The sequence below is a fragment of the Lissotriton vulgaris genome, chromosome 5, assembly GCF_964263255.1.
Source record: "Lissotriton vulgaris chromosome 5, aLisVul1.2, whole genome shotgun sequence".
Lineage (NCBI taxonomy): Eukaryota > Metazoa > Chordata > Amphibia > Caudata > Salamandridae > Lissotriton > Lissotriton vulgaris.
The window spans coordinates 816,151,324-816,171,305 of record NC_141693.1 but is presented as its reverse complement, the minus strand read 5'-3'; the positions used below and the strand labels follow the sequence as shown (position 1 = coordinate 816,171,305).

The 19,982-nt window shown below is 44.3% G+C and overlaps 1 protein-coding gene across 1 annotated transcript in view; it reads right to left on the bottom strand.

The window, feature by feature from the left end:
* The window catches only part of LOC147711629 (beta-microseminoprotein-like), a 160,580-nt gene that overhangs the window by 135,760 nt on the left and 4,838 nt on the right, over positions 1 to 19,982 (bottom strand). The window lies entirely within an intron of this gene.

Sequence of the window (19,982 nt, the reverse complement as noted above, 5' to 3'; positions counted from 1 at the left end):
AAATGAGCACAGATATATCAATATGGCTCTGGGTTAGGCCAATTCGCAGTAGTTATTAAACTGATGTTGATGTGACCTCACGGTTACAGTTGTCCCATTTGTTTTGCAGTTTCCTCCATCTCTTTCAACCCAGTCTGTACTGAGTTGAGGGAACGGATCCATCTACACTCTCTGTAGTTTAAGGCCCTTGCAAGAGAGTCTCCTCCCACATTGGGACCGACTTTCTCTATTTCCCACCATTTCATATTCTCAGGGGAATGGGTATGCGTTACAAAGTGTTCGACCATAGGTGCACCCTGTGTTTTGCAGTACATTCTGTTCATATGCCGTAAGATTCTCGCTTTTGCTTTCTGCGTTGTTTGTCCAACATATATCAAGCCACAGGGGCAAAGAATAGAGTATATCACATGGGAACTGTTACAGTTGGTAAAGTATGGCAGTTTATAAGTTCTGGTATTATATGTAAATGTTGTTCCTTCATAACTCACATCGCACGCTTTGCACTGGCCACACCTGTGATGACCCGTCACCGGTGGGAGGCCCAGGTGGCTCCTCAAATCCTGTTGTTTGGGGGGTTCCAGGAAGGCTCTAACAACCGTATCCTTGATATTTCTTCCCCTCTTGAAAGCAAATACTGGATCTTTTTTTCTGTTTAATTCACTTGCAACTAGGTTCCAATACCTCTTTACAATCTTCTTGATGTTGTTACTCTTCGTATTGAATATTGTTGCACAGACAATGTTGTTTGACTCTCTTGGTCTTTCCTTGACCTCCAGCAGCTGGTCCCGGGGACAGTACCAGGCTTGCTTCTTTGCCCGTTTCAGTAGCCCAGTTGGATATCCTCTCTCCTTTAGGCGGAAGCAGTGTTTCAGATTCCCTGAAAAAGTCTTTTCTTCGGGAACAATTTCTTTTCAGCCTTAAGTACTGCCCATATGGCAGATTATCCCTTAGGTTCCGATGGTGATGTGAGCCATACAATAGCAGTGTGTTCCTTTCCATTGGTTTTCGGAAGAGGTCACAGTATAACAAACCATCCTCTACCCGAAATGTTAGGTCTAAGAAATCTGTTGCCTCACTGCTACTTGTCATTGTGAATTGAATATCTTTCGTCCTGGTATTCAGCCATGCGTGGAAATAAATCAGCTCAGTTGTATTACCGGTCCACACCATTATCACGTAGTCAATATACCTTTTCCAAACCTCAATCTTGTTGAGGTATGGTTTTGATTGATTGTACAAGTGTTCCTCCTCGTAGTGGTCCATATAAATGTGCGCTAAAATGGGGGCGTACGTGGCTCCCATCGCCACTCCGTTGCACTGGAAAAAAAACTGCTTTTTGAAGATAAAATAGTTCTTTTTCATGGCAATCTCCAGTAGTGAAATCAGAAAGTCTGTTGGGATCCAGTGTGGCCTAGGGCGTGAGTCCAGTGTAGTCCTGATGACCCTCAGTGCTTTGTCTTGTGGGTTTGATGTATACAGTGAGAACACATCTAGTGTTACCGGGAACTGTGTGCGGATCACAAAGGATTTCGTTTCAGGGACCTAAGGTTGAAGAAAATGGTCAATGAATTGCTTTAGTGGTTCCAATATTGAACCACAGCCAAACACAATTGGTCTGCCGGGAGGCTTCTCTAACCGCTTGTGCACCTTTGGTAATGTATAAAGTGTTGGGATCCTTGGTTCCTTTCAGTTAAGGAAATCAAACAAGATAAAGCACTGAGGGTCATCAGGACTACATTGGACTCACGCCCTGCGCCACACTGGATCCCAAAAGACTTTCTGATTTCTACAAAAAGCAGTTCTTGTTCCAGTGCAAAGGAGTGGCAATGGGAGCCACGTACGCACCCAGTTTAGCGAACATTTTTATGGACCATTACGAGGAGGAACACTTGTACAGTCAGTCTAATCCATACCACAGCAAGATTGAGGTTTGGAAAAGGTATATTGCCGACGTGATAATGGTGTGGATCGGTAATACAACTGAGCGATTGATTTCCATGCATGGCTAAATACCAGGACGAGAGATATTCAATTCACAATGACAAGTAGCAGTGAGGCAATAGATTTCTTAGACCTAACATTTCGGGTAGGGGATGGTTTGTTATACTGTGACCTCTTCCGAGAACCAATGGAAAGGAACAAACTACTATTGTATGGCTCACATCACCCTCGGAACCTAATGGATAATCTGCCATATGGGCAGTACTTAAGGCTGAAAAGAAATTGTTCCCGAAGAAAACACTTTTTCAGGGAATCTGAAACACTGACATACCGCCTAAAGGAGAGAGGATATCCGACTGAGCTACTTGAACGGGCAAAGAAACAACCCTGATACTGTCCCCGGGACCAGCTGCTGGAGGTCAAGGAAAGACCAAGAGAGTCAAACAACATTGTCTGTGTAACAACATTCAATGCGAAGAGTAACGACATCAAGAAGATTGTAAAGAGGTATTGGAACCTAGTTGCAAATGAATTACATACAAACCAAGATCCAGTATGTGCTTTGAAGAGGGGATAAAATTTCAAGGATACGGTTGCCAGAGCCTTCCTGGAACCCCCCAAACAACAGGATTTGAGGAGCCACCTGGGCCTCCCACCCGTGACGAGTCATCACAGGTGTGGCCAGTGCAAAGCGTGTGATGTGTGTTATGAAGGAACAACATTTACATACAATACCAGAACTTACAAACTGCCAAGCTTTACCAACTGTAACAGTTCCCATGTGATATTCCCTATTATTTGCCCCTGTGGCTTAATATATTTTGGACAAACAAGGCAGAAAGCAAAAGCGAGCATCTTAAAGCATATGAGCAGCATAAGATGCAAAACACAGGGTGCACCCACGGTCGAACACTTTGTAACACATGACACTTCCCCTGAGAATTTGAAAGGTGGGCAATAGAGAAAGTCAGTCCCAATGTCAGAGGAGGCTCACTTGCAACTGCCTTAAACTACAGAGAGTGTAGATGGATCCGTTCCCTCAACTCAGTACAGACTGGTTTGAATGAGATGGAGGAAACTGCAAAACAAATGGGACAACTGTTACCATGAGGTCACATCAACATCAGTTTAATAACTACTGCAAATTGGCCAAACCCAGAGCCATATTGATATATCTGTGCTCATTTACACTGTATATGTCTTAATTGTATCTGATTCACTGTTGTTACTGTACATATATGCATGCTGAACATCATATGTTTGATAAAATACACTCCTGTCAAGTGTTTTATATACATGTGAGAAGGCCAATACTATGTAAGAGACCCCTCAATCCCATTATGTTTGGCATGTCCCAGTGGTACGCTCTCTTAAAATAATATACACCCTTATTGTGCACCTTTTCCAGGATTCGGATTATATGTCATCATATGTATGTGATCTATGATTTCAAAATGTCTTTATGCACAACCTTGAATGTATTGTACATTAACAAACATAATCTCTATATTGAAGGGATGGAAGCAGATATGTATATAATGATCACACTTTAGTATATTGTAACAAGCATAATCACTATTTTGAAAGGTGTAAGCAGATCAGTACATAGTGATACACAACCTTGAGTATACTGTATATTAACCAGCACAATTGTTATATTGAAGGGATGGGAGTAGATTTGTTCAAAATGGTCACACTTGAAAATATGGTACATTAACAAGCATAATCGGTACATGGAAGGGATGTTAGCAGATTTGTACATAGTGATCAAACTCTGCATGACCTTTCAATTGCCTTTCAATTGCCCTTTTAAAATACCACTGTATATACATTCACCCATACCCTTCCAATTTTGCATAACTCGTGGAATCGGGTTCGGGCTGACACCAGCCGCGAACACCAACAAAGACACTCTCTGTCATTGTACTTAATGATCACATTCTGCATGACCTTTCATTTTCCTTTCAGTTGCCCCTTATAATGTCACTGTATATACATTCACGGCCTGATAAATTATTAGGCATACCCTCTGCTTTTGCATAATTCAGAAATGGGGTTCGGGCTGACACCAGCCGCAAACACCAACAAAGACACTCTCCATCTTTTGGTTGCCTAGCAATGCTAAACGCCAAAGCGTGATGAAAGGCTAGGCCAATCAGATTGCAAAGAAAACGTTCAGAGCGTGCAGGTGATGCAGTCGCGCTAGTCACTAAGCAACTGACAGACGCTTCCCGCGTACAGCGATGTCCTCGCACTGTGAGCAGGATAGATCAGGTTATAAGGAGATCCGACAGGGAGGGCCACTCGATGCGCAGAAGTGATGCGAGTAAGAGGATCACTTCAATCTTAAGCTGGAAATAAAAAAGAAAGGTGAGCCAGATATGGGCGTTTCTCCTCCTGTTGCCCCCTTTTTGTAATTATATTGCATAAAATCGGAGGAGAGGAAATTAATGGCAATCCTCCCTTTCACAGAACCGGCTTTTGGCAGACACTCAATTTGGCAGTACAGCTCACCATTTAACCAGAACTAGGTGAGTTCCTTTGATGAATACAAAACAAATCATGAATAGGGACAACATAAATGGACAATTAATGTGAAATCACCCATCCCTTTAGCTGAACATGGGTGGTCTACTTTGATAATGAGACCCTTGGATAGCGCTAGGATCCCAGCCCCACCATTGCAAGAAATATCGATGGTGCAACCCTCTGTAAGCCCACCTGGGCTTCCATAGGTGAGTTTTTTATCACAATGTGTGCTTTGTAATTTGAATATGGCACCATACAACCTACACAAACCTGATCGCTTACCTTAATATCAACAGGCTGCCCCTTCCCCGTCCCAGTCCTGATGAAGCCCGCATTGACCTTTCAGTAGAGCAGACTCTGGGTGGAAACGTTGACATATCCCTTGGACCAGTACAAGAGACTCTGCGATGAGACTTAATTATTGAGTCCGCAGATCTACTTGAAACACTTGCTTCTCTGGTCACAACAAATTAATTATTTTTTTCCCCCTCTCCCAATCACTTTGTCTGTATTATACACCATCACTTTGTCACTGAGCACCAAATATCACCTTGTCACAAACTATTATCTGAATATGTGCTTTTGGACTGCCTTACAAATATAATTTGGGTATTTACCAATGACGCAATTTATAAAAGCTCTTATAATACCCATATGGTCTATGTTTGTGTTGTGTTTTAATGATTAAGTGATCATTCTATGATTAGAACCTTGAATAGTTCAATTATATGAAGAAATAATAGTCACCCGACAGAACTACTTGTGTATTTTATATATGACTGCCCAGATTCTGAGGGATACTGGGTTACCCCATTGTTACTTAACTATCTTTCACTCCTCCCAATCGGAGGAGTGGGGGCTCACCTGAGATCCCCAAAGACCAGAGAGGAAGTGGGAGGCGACTAGAGCCTCATGGGCTCCACATGGAAGTCCCAGGTCCCAGGAGGGGGTCCGGGTGAAGCAAAGAGCTGAGTGCCAGCGAGGAGAGCGAGGTCCGGAGGAGTCCTGCCCATGCCGGTGAGTGGGGCTCTGTTGTGGTTCTTTGTGTTAGTGCCGGTGCGAGGCACAGAGTCTGAGCTGCCCCGTCTGGCAGTGGGCCTCTCCAACATGAGGGCACAGAGGTGCCCGGGCCCCATAGCTTTGTTCACCCCAGCTGCCCCGCTCACAGAGGGCAGCTGCACCAAGGGGGTGATTTCATGTGGAGAGCCCTAGTGAGGCCCCGAGGGCACAGTTGTGCCAGGGCCTATTTGGTTGATCCCAGCTGCGCCGCACCACCACGAGTAGCAGCAACGTTTTGCATTGTGAATGGCAGAGTCCTTAGAGGGACAGAAGAGGCACAGTGGTGCCCGGCCTTGTTTGCTTCGCAGCTGCCCAGCAAGTAGTGGGCAGTTGCTACGTTTAGGCCACAGTCCTTTGGGGGATTGTGAGAGGTAGGAGTGAGTTGCATTCCTCGGCCCCAGCGCAATGGCGCACATGCGAACTATGCTGCATTGGCAGCAGCCCTGACATTCTGGAAATTTGAGCCCCTTTGAGAAGGCCAGTTGGCAAGGGGGTCCGTGATTTATGTGATATTAGGAAATGTGATGCTCTACAATGATTCATGCCTCTAAATGCGTGTGAGGATGAGATTTTGTGCGTAGTGTGTTTATGCTAGTGATATTATTTCCTACTATGAGATACCCTTAATGTGAGTGACGATTAGGAGGTTAGGGTCTAAGATGTTAGACAGATGAGGTTGGTGAACAATGAATTTGGCACCTAATGTGATACTGTGCATAACGTGGTTTATGTTACAGGCTGATGCCAAGTACAGTGGTTACCAGTGATTACTGGTTGTACGTTTGTACGTTTATGATCTGTCTTACTTGTACTAAGTTCACTAAGTGATGGTTCTGACAGTGGTCCAAGTGGTCCTGTCATGTGTAAATAATCCCTTGTAAATATGACCTAGTGCCAGGTGGCACGATGTATATTATGTGATTACTATTCTAATGTTTTATGAGAATACAAAGGCTATTTTTGATATAACCTTGTGTGGAGTTCCTTTTGTGGTGTGCCTGGGATGTTGTTACTGTGGGCGTGCGCAAACGCTTTACACATTGCCTCCGGGAAAAGCCTGACTGCTCGTGCCAAGCTACCAAGGGGTTGAGAGGGCTTATCTTTGGCGTGTAACTCCCTTGCCCTGACTAGAGTGGTGGTTTCTGCCTGGCTTTGGCGCAAGCCTTAGCTAACCAGAAATCCCATTTCTAACAAGTTTGATATGATATAGGGCGGTTGGAGGTAATCTGGTGGTCATGGATAGGAAACATAGATATGCAGCCGTGAAGCCCTGACACCCTTCATCAGTGAAGACAATCTCGATCATATTTGTTGTCAGTCTGGATGGTAGCGGGAAAAACTGGACACAAGTGGGACGAGGGCAGGATGTGAGGGAGACTCCTGTTGCTCGACAAATTAAACGTTACTGAATAAAATACTATACTACTGAGGTTGTCGATTATGTTAGTTTTGTAAAAGCTGCAATAAAAATATATAAAATAAATATTGATTTGCCAGTTATCTTGCAACATGGTTTGTTATTTTATTTACTTTTACACAAAACTAATATCTGTGGGACATTTTTGAGGTTCGGTTCTTTATTCCTGTCTTTCATGTCCCTCTTTTCTTCTTAGATTAATCTCTCAGTTTCACTGTCTATCCATTTTATTCTTTTCCCCTATCCCAAGTAGTGAAGTCCAGTCACAATGCTCTTCTTTAGAGAAGTCTTACACCAAGAGGTAAAGGTCTAGAAATGGCATAATATCTTCTATGATCCTTTTACACAAACATACTGATACCCATATAAGTGTGTGTACATAAACACGCCCACAAGCCCATGCACAGAAAGCAACCTGGAAGTACAAATGTTATAGACCATAGACTGGTAAAAACCTGGGCTGGCAACAAGATGTTCATCTGCAGCCTTCAAACTGCCCATGCTACCACATTATGAACTTGATGGTAAATGCAGAACTCATAGTGAGTGGGGACTGGGTGGATGAGGATTCCAACAGCTACTAATAAGATGGAACCAGACTGTGGTCAAACCCCAGAGAATGATCCCCTCAGTGTCCTTGTGCAGTGTGCTGACATAACGACAGATGTAGCGGTGCTTGCACATGCAGGTTTGTATCAGTGCTTAATTTGTTTCCCGTGGCTGCCGATGCATTTCACCAGCACTCATTTTCGGAGCCAGTGGAGCCCCCCTATACTCATTTTGTGGAACCAGCACTTATATTTCCTCATCCAACATGTTTGAAGAGCAAGAGAGGGAAAACCAACGATGGAGAAAAGAATGAGTAAAAGAAAGACAGAAAAAACGTCACAAACAGAGAAAGCAGAAACCTGCAAGAGAGAGATGAAGGCGCAGGGAGTGTCTGGAAGTAGGGTTATGAAGCATGAAGTTAATTTAGAGCTGGGGAACCAGGTTTGAGTTTCAGTGTCGTCTCAACTTCCTGTGATTCTGGGCAAATCACTTAGGGCCATAGGTATCAAGCACAAATGCGTTCGCAAACGCCGAAATTCGGCGTTTGCGAACACATTTTTGCTAAATGGGATATATGTAGCAAATCTGAGTGCAAAATAAGGAATTACAATTCCTTATTTTGTGGTTGCATATAAGGAATCGCAAATTACCGCCAACTTCAAATTGGTGGTAATTTGCGATTTCTTTCTCAAATGGACTTTTTTGCATTTGTGAAGGTGCCATGTAGTGCACATACATGCCCCTAGGGCATGTATGTGCGCCATATGCGCACACATGTGAATTTCAGGGGTGCATCAGGGTGTCCTTATGACACCTTTGCACGCTTGAAATTATTCTCAATTTGCGAATCACAAATTGAGAATAACTTCCCATTCATTCCTATGGACCTCCTGGGCCATAGAAATGAATGGGAAATTATTCCTTAATGGGAATTAAGGAATTTTAAGAAATCGTAAAAAGAATGCAATTTTCTACATAAATCCCTTTTTGCAAATCTCAAATAGCGATTCCTAAAAAATCGCTATTTTAGATTCGCAAATCAGGATGTTGATACATCTGCCCCTTAATCCCCCTGTGCCTACCAAAAATTAGTGTGTCCTTGTGTAACGTAACTGGTGCTCATGGAATGCGCCCCAATACCTTAGGGTCAAGTTTGCGCTATATAAAACCGATTTTTTTTTTTTAATCCTGGCTTTGCAGCCTTGGTATACTGTATGTCGATGCTGGCCACAGGATTCTGCACCAACACTAAGCACTGGTTTGAATGTTGGGAGGAGGAGCATCCTGCAATGGCTATATGGGGCTCTGTTTTCCCTCTCCAGCACATGGTGTGGGAGCCGATGTTTAAGTTCACAGAAAATGTCTATTTTTATTTTGTTTGAGTAGTTTCTTGGCTGGTACAAAGTGTTGGTGGCCAAACAGAGCTTATTTGGATTCTCACAATTTATCTTTTGGTAGAACAGTCCACCATATGACTATAGGCAGAGCTGGTTACTTAATAGAGTTAAACCAAGACTTCAAACTGTTTGCTGACGTGCTCAAGCTCTTTCTTTGAGATATGTAGATCTTTGTGTGTTGTGTGGGAATGTGAGGTATGGCATTTTATGTGTCTAATTACATGAATAATGCCCATCTCTATAGGCCACAATAACATTTTATATAGTGCTTCAAACCATATTTCACTTGATTCTAGGCTCCACAAATACCAGGGACTACTATTATCCCATGTAATGGGTTGATAGTAACCCCTTTAATTTGGGTAATAGTAATGGCTGATTTCTGTTAATACTGCTTAATTTATTTAGCCCAGAAGACTGGAAGTCGATTTGGAACTTGTGACTTGTAGATCACTGCATGTTTCACCACTCAAGGTGCGGGTCATCTTACAAACTGCATTTTTAACACACTTTATAATTGTTAATATTACCAATTAAATTCCTTTTTGACAACCTTAGAATTATGAAATATTGAGTTCCAATACAGACTATGGATAGTTGTTTGCATGGGGCAATTAACTCCCTTTGTTACTTTATCGGAATAATAGCTTGTCAACTATGGTTAGAAATAGATCTCTTCAATAACCACAATGAACAGCTTGGCTATTTCATATGAAATAAAAATTCTGTAACCTATATTATACAAGCAATGTTCTTCTTTCACCACATTAACACTCCAAGCGTTTTTATGATTTAAAACTAGCACCAGACATTACTCAATTGTCTCTCAAGCATGTGCAGTGAGTGACGGCACCCACCTGCAAGGGGATTTCTGGGGGGTCCATAGGAATCCCTTTCCTCTACGGAGGCCTGCTATCAGGGGGTGCCCTTATAGTGGCTACATCCTGATGCAAAATGAGGGAACAGCTCGGATGATGCTAATTGCTAAACAAAAATACTAAATGCAGATTATTAGCCTCAGCAAAAATGGATCAATATTTAACTGTTAAAAAAAAGACGAAATAAAAAATGAAAGGACGGCATTAATCAGAATATTCTGGGCCTTCTTTAAGGTATTCTTAGTGAAGGCCTACAACCAAGATAGGTTCTGTCATGCTTTTTCTGGGTGTTACGTCTATCTTTGTTGTCACTTACTCAAGTGGGTAAGTAGCAGTGTACTTTACCATTTAGACCTGCTCTGCAGTATTAGGAGTCTTTATCAATGTTTAGCTTCTCTGAAGAGCTTTCATGAAAGAAAAACTTCATAATATCAGGAGATTGTCTCAGTAAAAATAGAACCATAGTAATTTCCTTAATAAAAAGATATTACCTCACTAAAAAGTTATCCTTTTTTATTATATAAATGAAAAAGAAACGAAACGGAAAAAAAAAACGGAAAGAAAACTGGAAGTCCTCAATTACAGCAATGCTATGTGGCTGACAGAAAGAAACCTTTCCATGATAACGTCTGTGATGCATTAAGTAAGTGTTCCCACTATGTGAATACCTATAGGAACAGACATTCGCAATGCAATTGGTCTCGAATTCACACGAGTTTGAGCTATTGGCATTGTAAATTACAATGCCTTTCATTTATGTTTTGGGTTTTAAAATGTAAATAAAAGGCATTGTCATTTACAATACTAATAGCTTAAACTCTTGCAAATGCGAGACCTATAGCATTTCAACAAAGGGCCTTCTCGACCACTTGTTAGATTGTAAATATCAGAGGAAGAGACCGGCCAACTACGTCTTCAAAGTAGTGATAAATGGTGCAGTGAAGAAGATGTGTAAGTGTTGTGAACTACACATACACAAAGTGTGAAGTGAGAGTTACATATGATCCGAGCTATAAACACTAACAAAGCGCTCCAACACCTTTCGCTCTGTTATTACACTGTTGCGGCTCAGGAGGAAGAGCGGAAGGTTGGGGGTGCTAGTTCTTGCCAACTCCATGATTTGAGTGTGCAGTGTGGCATTGTGTAATGTCATTGCTATCTTTGGCCTAATAAAAAACACTCCAGTTGTAGTAGGGCCCTGGCTTCACCTCCTGGTGCAGGGCGGACTGCGCTTTATTGCAGGTATGGAGGGAGGGAGGAATGGTTTAGACTGCAGCTCTGGCCTCGTACAGTGCCTCTTCTATTATTAGCGAGCGAGAGGCGCTCAGGTGGTGATATTGATATTGGTGGTGGTGGTACTGTTGGAAAGGGTGTTGGTATTGGTGGTGGAGGCATTGGTGGTATTGGTGTTGGTGGAATTGGTGTGGTGGAGGTATTGGTGGTGGTGGTCTTGGTATTGGTGGTGGTGGTACTGGTATTGGTGGTTGAGGTTCTGGTATTGGTGGTGGTACTGGTATTGGTGGTGGTATTGGTGGTTGTGGTGGTACTGGTGGTGGTATTGGTGGTAGGGTATTGGTGATGTGTGGTGGTATTAGTGGTGGTGGTATTGATGGTGTTGGTGGTATTGGTGGTGGTGGTATTGGTGGTAGTGGTGGTATTGGTGGTGGTAGTGGTGATGGTAGGGGTGGTGGTATTGGTGGTGGTGTTGGTGTTGGTGTTGGTATCGGTGGTGGTATCTGCAGTCTCGGTTCAGCAAGTTGGTCCTCCTTACTCTAAATCTATGATCCTAGCTCGCAGTATGACTATCTGATGGAATACCTCTTTTCTCTATATATGCCCTCACAGCCCAGCCTCAGTCCAAGCCAACACACCATCCTGAACCAACCCATTACAGTCCAATGTTAATCGACAGTCCTAGCATAGACTCAATGAATGCGCCCCCACAGTCACACCCATTCCTGTTCAACCTGGACGTGTTTGTCCAGACAAGTTTGTATTCAGAACACTCAAGATTCAAGCTAGAATGGATGTCATCTCTACATCAGCGATAAAGTACACATCCCTCTGCCCTCAATTTGTCCTCACTGTTCAACTATTCAAACAGTCCAGCCAACTGTTGACACCCACAACGCCCAGCATAAATCTGCAATACTTCAGTCTATCCTTGCTACCCGCATTCTAGGAGAATCAACCCACTCTGTCATCTGCTCCCCCCACCAATACAACCTGAACAAACCACTCGAACACAAAACTAGCCACCATTTCTTTCAGGATCCATCCTTTTTTTTGACAGCTTAAATATGTAACTCCTCATCCAACATAAATATTCCCTCAGTCTAATTGTAATCTGCCATATGTCCGGCCAAAATCTAACCCGAGTCAAGCAATAATTTCCTCTCAAACCATCGTGAATCAAACTCTCCCAGATGAGGATTCATCTTTCATCTCCCCGACAGCTCTAAATCTATTTCTTATCAAAACCAGAATCCGCATAGTGCAACATTAGCCTGACCAAATTCACCTGCATTAAAGTAAAAACCGAACATTTAAGTCCCTCTTCCCTCCCTCAACATACCCGATACAAAGGCTAAAATAACTCATGCCTCAGTCCATACAGACTTAAACCCAAGGAATCAGACTGAATCCAAATTCAAAATAAACACACAACTTCAGATCACTCTTGGTTAACTCTGGGCGTAGTTCGCGAAGTAGCGCTACGTTTAGCTTCACGAAGTGCACTTCACACTCTGCGAACTGCGTAGTACCCTGTTCGCGATGATTGCACAGTGCAGGATGCTTGTCCGCACTGTGCAATCATTGAACACAGCATCTTGCACAGTGCGAGCTGTCGTTTTCTGCCGCTCAAGTAGATTTTCACTCGAGTGGCAGCTTTCTCAACGCGGACTGGTAGTTTCTCATTGCGAGCGGTCGCGAGCATACGCGACCACTCGCAATGAGAAACCTGAGCTCCCCACATTGAGAATCTCGCAGGGAGGTTTATTTTCCACGCTCGCGATCGGCTACTTGATGTTGCTGATTGTGAACGAGGAAAAAGTCTTGCCGGGATGTCATTTTGCTTGCTCGCAGTCGCCAACTTGACGTTGAGGACCACGAGCAAGCAAAAACGAACCGCTGCACTACGATACGCGTGTTTGCCATGTGCTATGTGCAGTTTGCGTAGTGCAAAGTAGCGCAAACTACGCGAGCGTAGCGTAGTGCTTTGCCCAGGGTTACTCTTAATTGACCCAGACACTCATTAATAAATCCATTTACCAGTCTTATTAATAAATCCATTTACCAGTCTCAATCTGCCACACTTAGTCCAGCTGCAGTTTACCCTCCCACCCCTTCACTCTGAAAATACCGCCTCAGCAGAACCATCATGCTGCCAAAGTCCACTGTGAATTCTTCCACCAATTGGGGCCCAATCTACCCAACAGTGGAAGGCGGGATGATAACCCCTAGATCAGTCAATACAAAGTCCTATCCTTACCCTCCAGCTCAACGTGATTCATCAACTTCACAACCAGCATGGTTTACTCCAGCTACAGTCCAGCCTGAATCTAGTGGTGAAAAGTCCAGCCTGAATCTAGTAGCGAAAAGTCCAGTCTGAATCTTCTCCACTTAAGAATCTTCTCTACCTTTCCCCTTAGGGAGATGGAAAAAAAGTACTACAAAACTCTAGTCAGCCACTACGCCCCGGCCTCAGTCTAGCATGCATCCACATCTACTTAGCAATCAGACAAATAGTTTCCTCCCTCCAGAGCCTCTAACTAACCTGCATTTACACTTTTGAGACGAGTTTCAAGAGGCCACTTGATTCTCCACTAGTTTAGTGGAGTCATGAAATGCTTGAATTCATCCTCTTCTAGAAAGAATTGACACCCACTGCCCACCATAAATCTACCTCAACAATTTTCCTCCTCCCACCACAGTCCACCATGCCTCCGTTATCAGTCTGAACAAGGCATTACCTACCCACAACCAGCCAGAATCTGCCCACAATAGTGCAGGCTCCATCATCCCTAAAGGCTAGTGTGAATCTAAAGTCAATCCAGAATACCCTACTACTGAGCACCGTTTCACAATCTATTTTAGCCTGAATGTAACCCCCAAAAAGCAAGCCTTTACCCTCATATGCCCTGATGTAGCTTGAACCGCCAGCGACCCCAACGCACCTAAAACTTAAAGGCAGTCAGATATACACTAATATTATAAATGGCCAACAATTCCATGCTCTGGAACGTATCTTCAGTGCAGCACAAATCAAACTGCCCAGAGGAAGGCTTGGACCTATCTCCTCCTAACCTTCTGTAGCTATACCATCCACCACAGGCAAATTACATCACAGAGAAACATATCAAACGTGTCTGTGGCCTGATTAAGCATCTAGAGACACAGCTAGCAATAATGACCCTGAAGAGTTATCCACCCAACACAAGACATTTCTTAACTTCGGATTACAGTTCAATTAAATTTCCCATGCCCGCTTGCTGGTGGAGATCCATCTGGAGCAATTAAGGTCCATGACTTAATCATTCTTGAAGTTTTTTGCATCTGCCTAATATTCAGACTTATTTTGGCTTCAATGCGCTTCATTGTACGTTACTTTGTATAGTTGGACCTGCCAGTTCGGTATGCATGTAAGTAAGGTTTAGATTACTCAAGTTAAAACTATCTAAGTTTTAAAACATGAATTAACCCTTAGGTTAGCACAAACATACACCCACTCCCTCAACAGAATGAACCAGTGTATAAACGAGCAGATTCCCACAAAGTTGACTGATGGTGCAGTATAATTCTTGCTGACAGATTCCATTTTACTGATGAGTGAAACAAATACATCAAAGAAGTGCAAACAAAAAGGGACCCCTGCCTGAATCAACTCTGTCCTGTCGTACCTAATGCCCACCAGTACAGCTGAGCATCAGCCCTCACTACCCAAACTAAACACATACCCAGAACAGGCTGAGTCTGATGCCTCAAACAAACCGTCAGGAGCATGCATGACAGAGGCCTCATAGTCCATCCTGATAGCTCCGCAGGCCTCTGCATTGTCCCCTCAGTGGTCAACGCCAGCAGACATAATTCTATCCCCTGGCTTTGCTGTGCCGAAGGGCCTCTCGGAGACCCCCTCCCCTAGTCTATCTGCAGAGACCCTGCCGAGTCCAGTCAGTGGCTAAGCCCCACAGCCCAGTGTGTGATGCCTCTCTACACCTCAACATTGCTCCAGCTTGAAGCTATCTACCCCCAGATTGACATGCACCAGCTTTAAGCACCTAGATACCCTCCCGGCTGATTAGCCATTCTTTAAAAATCCTGTTAGAGGAGGCGACTCCTACTAGCAGCCAGTCTGTACAGAAGCCAAGCACTGCCTTACCACTCAGTATCTGACCCTGTGACCCAATGCCCACCTCACACCCCATGGGAGCCAGTTAGTGAACAGCGGCCCCATCCCTCTCACATCCCCTCTATACCCATCACCCTTCACTCAATGACCACAATCCACCCGCCTGTGACAGGTAACCCCCTTGACACCCTCTGTGACAGAGACCCCCATGCATGGTGACAGGTGACCCCTTGACACCCCATTTGTGTCTCGCATCAGGGTCTGTGATACCCTCACCAAGTGACCCCATTCCTCGTTAATGACATGTGATGCCCTAGTAACCACGTGTAGCAAACAAAAAGGGGTATCACCATACAGATTTAAGAAAATCTTAATGGGATGTATGTTGGAAAAAAAGAAAAGATTCTTCCTTTTATAAAAAACCCTCACTCACCAACCTAGTGGTGACATGCTTCATCATTGGGGTCCACCCTGATGACCGAATGTCACCAGGGCGTGCTACTACACCTGAATTACAGTGGAGCTGGTTTGTGTTTGAGTGCAAAAAATTGGATGTTAAAAATTGTCCTGGTATAAACTCAAGAAATATATTTTATTAGTGAGCAACTGGACAATGTTAAAAACAATGTGGAGATACTTAGAGGGTAATTATGACCAAGAGTATCTCTGCAAGTGTTCTGGTCTACATCTTTCAACCTTATGATTGGAAGTGCCAGGTTTTCATCAGGACAAAAAAATCAAGAAAGTGGACGGTCTACACCCCCTAAAAGGCGTACCCAATCCTAGATTCCTGTGCGAAAAAGCAAAAAAAGATATTCTGCTTCAAAGTGAGACAATCTACCAAAAATCTGTGCGCTCAAGAAAAGAGAGACCTGTGGAATGAAAGACAGAAAAAGAGCGTAAATATATTGAATTACGTGCCTGTAACGTTGTGAAGGTTCTCTCGTGTTCACAAGCAACATGCCAATCCCGTTCTGTTCCAATGATTAACTGACCGTAATTTTAGGGGGTTATCTGGTAGCTAAAAACCAATACTAGGTGCCACTAATCCTAGCAATCAAGGACCCCAAGTGTGGGTCAGGGCCAACAACTCTGACACTTATCTATACGTGCGTGTGAGGTGGTGCATATAAGTTATAGTCACACGCGCCTCCAAACTTATGTGGCGTGGTAGTCCATACTTTCAAGACTATGCATGAGGACGGTTTATAAATTGTGCAAATATACCAGGCATAAAAGGACATACATCAACCAACGTACAGAAAGACCAACAAACAAGTAACATGTAAGAATGACTTTGGCCTGTCTTACTCATATTAGATGTCTTTTAGGCATCGGGGGGCAGCGGAGGAATTATCCTTAACTAGAACGTATTCTGCGAGGAAGAAATGAAAAAAGGCCGTCAAGCATTTGTAATGGCCCCGTGGATCTGCGGCGTTTCTGGAACTGTGCTCAAAAAAGGGCCGTGCATCGTTGGTGCTGCAACAGAATGAGGTTAGATTACTTACAGTTCAGCTGTTGAAAGGACGGCGAAATACCTATGGCCGTGCCCGCTGCCCCTCTACAGAGATCTGTGTTAGCCGCATCAGTTATGACCGGCGTTCAGTTCGGGGGTGGGCGTGGCAGGTTTACGATCACATGATGAGTTGTCATGGTGATCAGTACTACAGAAGGCTACGGTGGGTAGGAGGGTTTTGAGAACGCCTGATGAGGATTGTCATACGGCGTTTTGAAAATTAAAGAAGTAGGAAACAGCGCATGCCGTGTTGTCCAGGGTACAAATGAGAGAAATTAATGAAAAAGTGGCTGAGTGAAGATGATATGATGTTGCCATACATCGTCAGATATATTTATATTATATTTTACCGCGATGAGACGGGCATCACAGAGTGAGGGACTCACATCCATAATTGTGCAATGCTCGCATTTACATCATAGAAACATAGGCAACAGGAGCGTGAGGGATTAACTCATATTGCTCAATTGCAGTACTGGTCAGCTTATTGGTAGAGATGAGAAGTATATCCTCAAAAAAGGAATTTCAAGAAAAGTTATTTCAACAGTGAAGCCCATGGTATATTGTCAATTCTGTTATTCCAATATAGTTGAGGCATCGTGCAAAAACTCAAGGGCTACTGTTGGACTAGATGACAAGGGCTGGTGATTACTAAATTTCATCCTTAAAAAAGGAGTTTCAAACAAAGTTATTTCAACACTGAAGCCCAAGGTATATTGTCATTTAATCCGATTTTGTGAGTGGACAATCTATAAATCCATTGTTGTTCTTTTTCATAGAGACGGTTCTGTAGATTTGGTCCCGCTTGGACCTGCTCAATTACTGCTCACCTCATGTCATTGGGTGTATGGTGGGCTGTCAGGAAATGGTCTGTTAGTTTAGTTGGATTCCTTTTACAGCGTATGGTGCTGCGGTGTTCACTGATACGTTGTTTCACCTTTTGTGTCATCATGCCAACATAGGGTTTGTCACATGTACATCTAATAAGATATATTACGTTGTTGCTGTTGCAGTTTGTATGAGATCGTTGTTGCCAGATTTTTCCTTCTTCAAGGTTGAGTGTTTTTGTGTTTTCAGTCAGGTGGCAGATGCTGCAGGCACCGCATCGGAAATATCCTGTGACGTCTGGAAGGCCCCATGCTTGTGTTATGCTTTGAGCGGCATTGGGTGTTGGCTCTTTTGGTCTTGTGTTTACCAGAGTATCTTTAAGGCTTTTTGCCCTCTTGTAGGAAAACAATGGTTTCTCCCATTGGAGGTTGCCAGTGTTCAGTATTGCCCAATGTTTGTTGATACTCCTGCTTGTTTGGTTAGAGATGGCATTGTACGTAACCCCCACATAGCTCTATGCCCATGACAGTGACCCCATTACTGATGACAGGTGACCCCTTGACACCCCGTGTTTGCCCGCACCATAAACCCTCACTGGGTCTGTGAACCCTAACCCAGTGACCACTCACCTCGTTGATGACATGTGATGCCCCAGTACCCCCAGACCCCTCTGTGTCCATGACAGTGACCACATTACTGATGACAGGTGACCCCCTTGACACCCCATGTGTGCCTGCACCATATTCCCTCACTGGGTCTGTGATAAACTCACCCAGTGACCAAATGCTTGTTAACCACATGTGTTGCCTCAGTACCCACCACACCCCTCTGTGCCCATGATAATGACCCCATGACTGGTGACAGGTAACCCCTTGACACCCCATGTGTGCCTCTCATAATCCCTCACCAGGTCACTGCTACCCTCACAAAGTGACTCCAGGCCCCGTTTATGAAATGAGATGCCCTATATACCCCTCAACCTGTTAGACAGGTGACCTGGTACCCATCACTGTGAGCCCTCGCCCCACTCTCTGCCCTTCACCGCTACCTTTCACTCACTCGATGACTCCTGCCTGGCCCTGTCGACCCTCCCGCTCTCGCAGCCCTTGGTGCACATTCCCCATCCGGGAACTCCCCCACACCCACCTCTTGTCTGCGCCGCCATCTTCAGCCTGTCCTGAGGGTCTGTGCCTGTCCAGTGGAGCCTCTCCCAGAATCACATGACCCTGAGGTACAGACAGAGAAGACGGACCTCTGCTTGTCAGCCCTGTGTCGGTCCCCATGGAGGCCGCCATTTTGGAGTCAGTCAGTCAGGCAGCGTGGGCCTGGACATGGTCGTCTGTGCACAAAACTGGGTGCTGGAATTCCCCACACTCTCTTGTTATCCTAGCGAGGGAGGCTCGATAAAAAAGGGTTCGGTGGCTCCCAAACATGCTACCGGTCATAGCTGTGAAGGGGCACTCTCCCGCTCATCACCGTCCCAGTTTTATAAAGCGCACATTCGACCCCCAAGCAGGCATTACAGAGCTTTACATAAGCAGCAGTTGTATTACACAAGAGGAGAGGATGGGGAGTAGTCACTGGAAGGATATCTATTCTAACAAGCATTTGCAATGCAATAGGACTCGGATTTACGCGAGACCTATTGCATTACAAACAGTAGTCATCACGGACAACGGGAGGAAGGGCGGGGAGGCCTGGACAATGGGAGTGAGGCAGGAGAAGGCACAGACAACAGAAGTGTGGGCAGGTGAGGAAAGGAGAAGGCACAGACAACGGGAATGCGGGTGGGGGAATAAGGGGGCGAGAAGGCACGGACAGCTGGAGTACAGGTGGGGAGGGGGTGAGAAGGCACAGACAACGGGAGGGAGGGGGGAGTAGAGAAGGCAGTAGGATAACCTCATTAAAGAAAATAGTACTCATAGTCTAAATAACACGTATCATGTAACACTCAAAGTAAAGGGGCCAGTAGCAAAGGGAGGATACAAATGACGACATGGCCATGATAAGGAGGGACTAACAAGCCCATAAACTAATCTGACGGCAGCATTTACGAAAGACAAAGACACAAGCCAATGAAAAATATGGACGGGGGAGTGGGCAGGGCTTCCCTCACCTACTGAACTACAGCAGATCTTCACCAGAGCAGCTCTTGTGTTCTGACTCTAGGCTCAACCTAAAAATAAGGCCACCTATGCCATTCACAGCTCGTTTTCCTGCAGCGCCTGGCCAGCAGACTGACTGCTCTCCATCAGCGGCGATCCGCAGTGTGTTAATCAGTGCTGCTGGAAACGAAGAATCTATAAAATGGTAGTGATCACAACTGACATCCACTAATCTCAATGTCTTATGGGGCTGACCCAAACCCTTCTCTATGTTAAGATGTCTCTAGCCAGCCTTAAAAAGCAACAACATTTGGCAGTCAAGCAAATATTTGATCTCACAACTGCAAGATGTAATTTCCAAGAAAGTGAAAATGTAAAAGTTAAAATGAGGTTCTGAAAGCTGGCAGCATCTA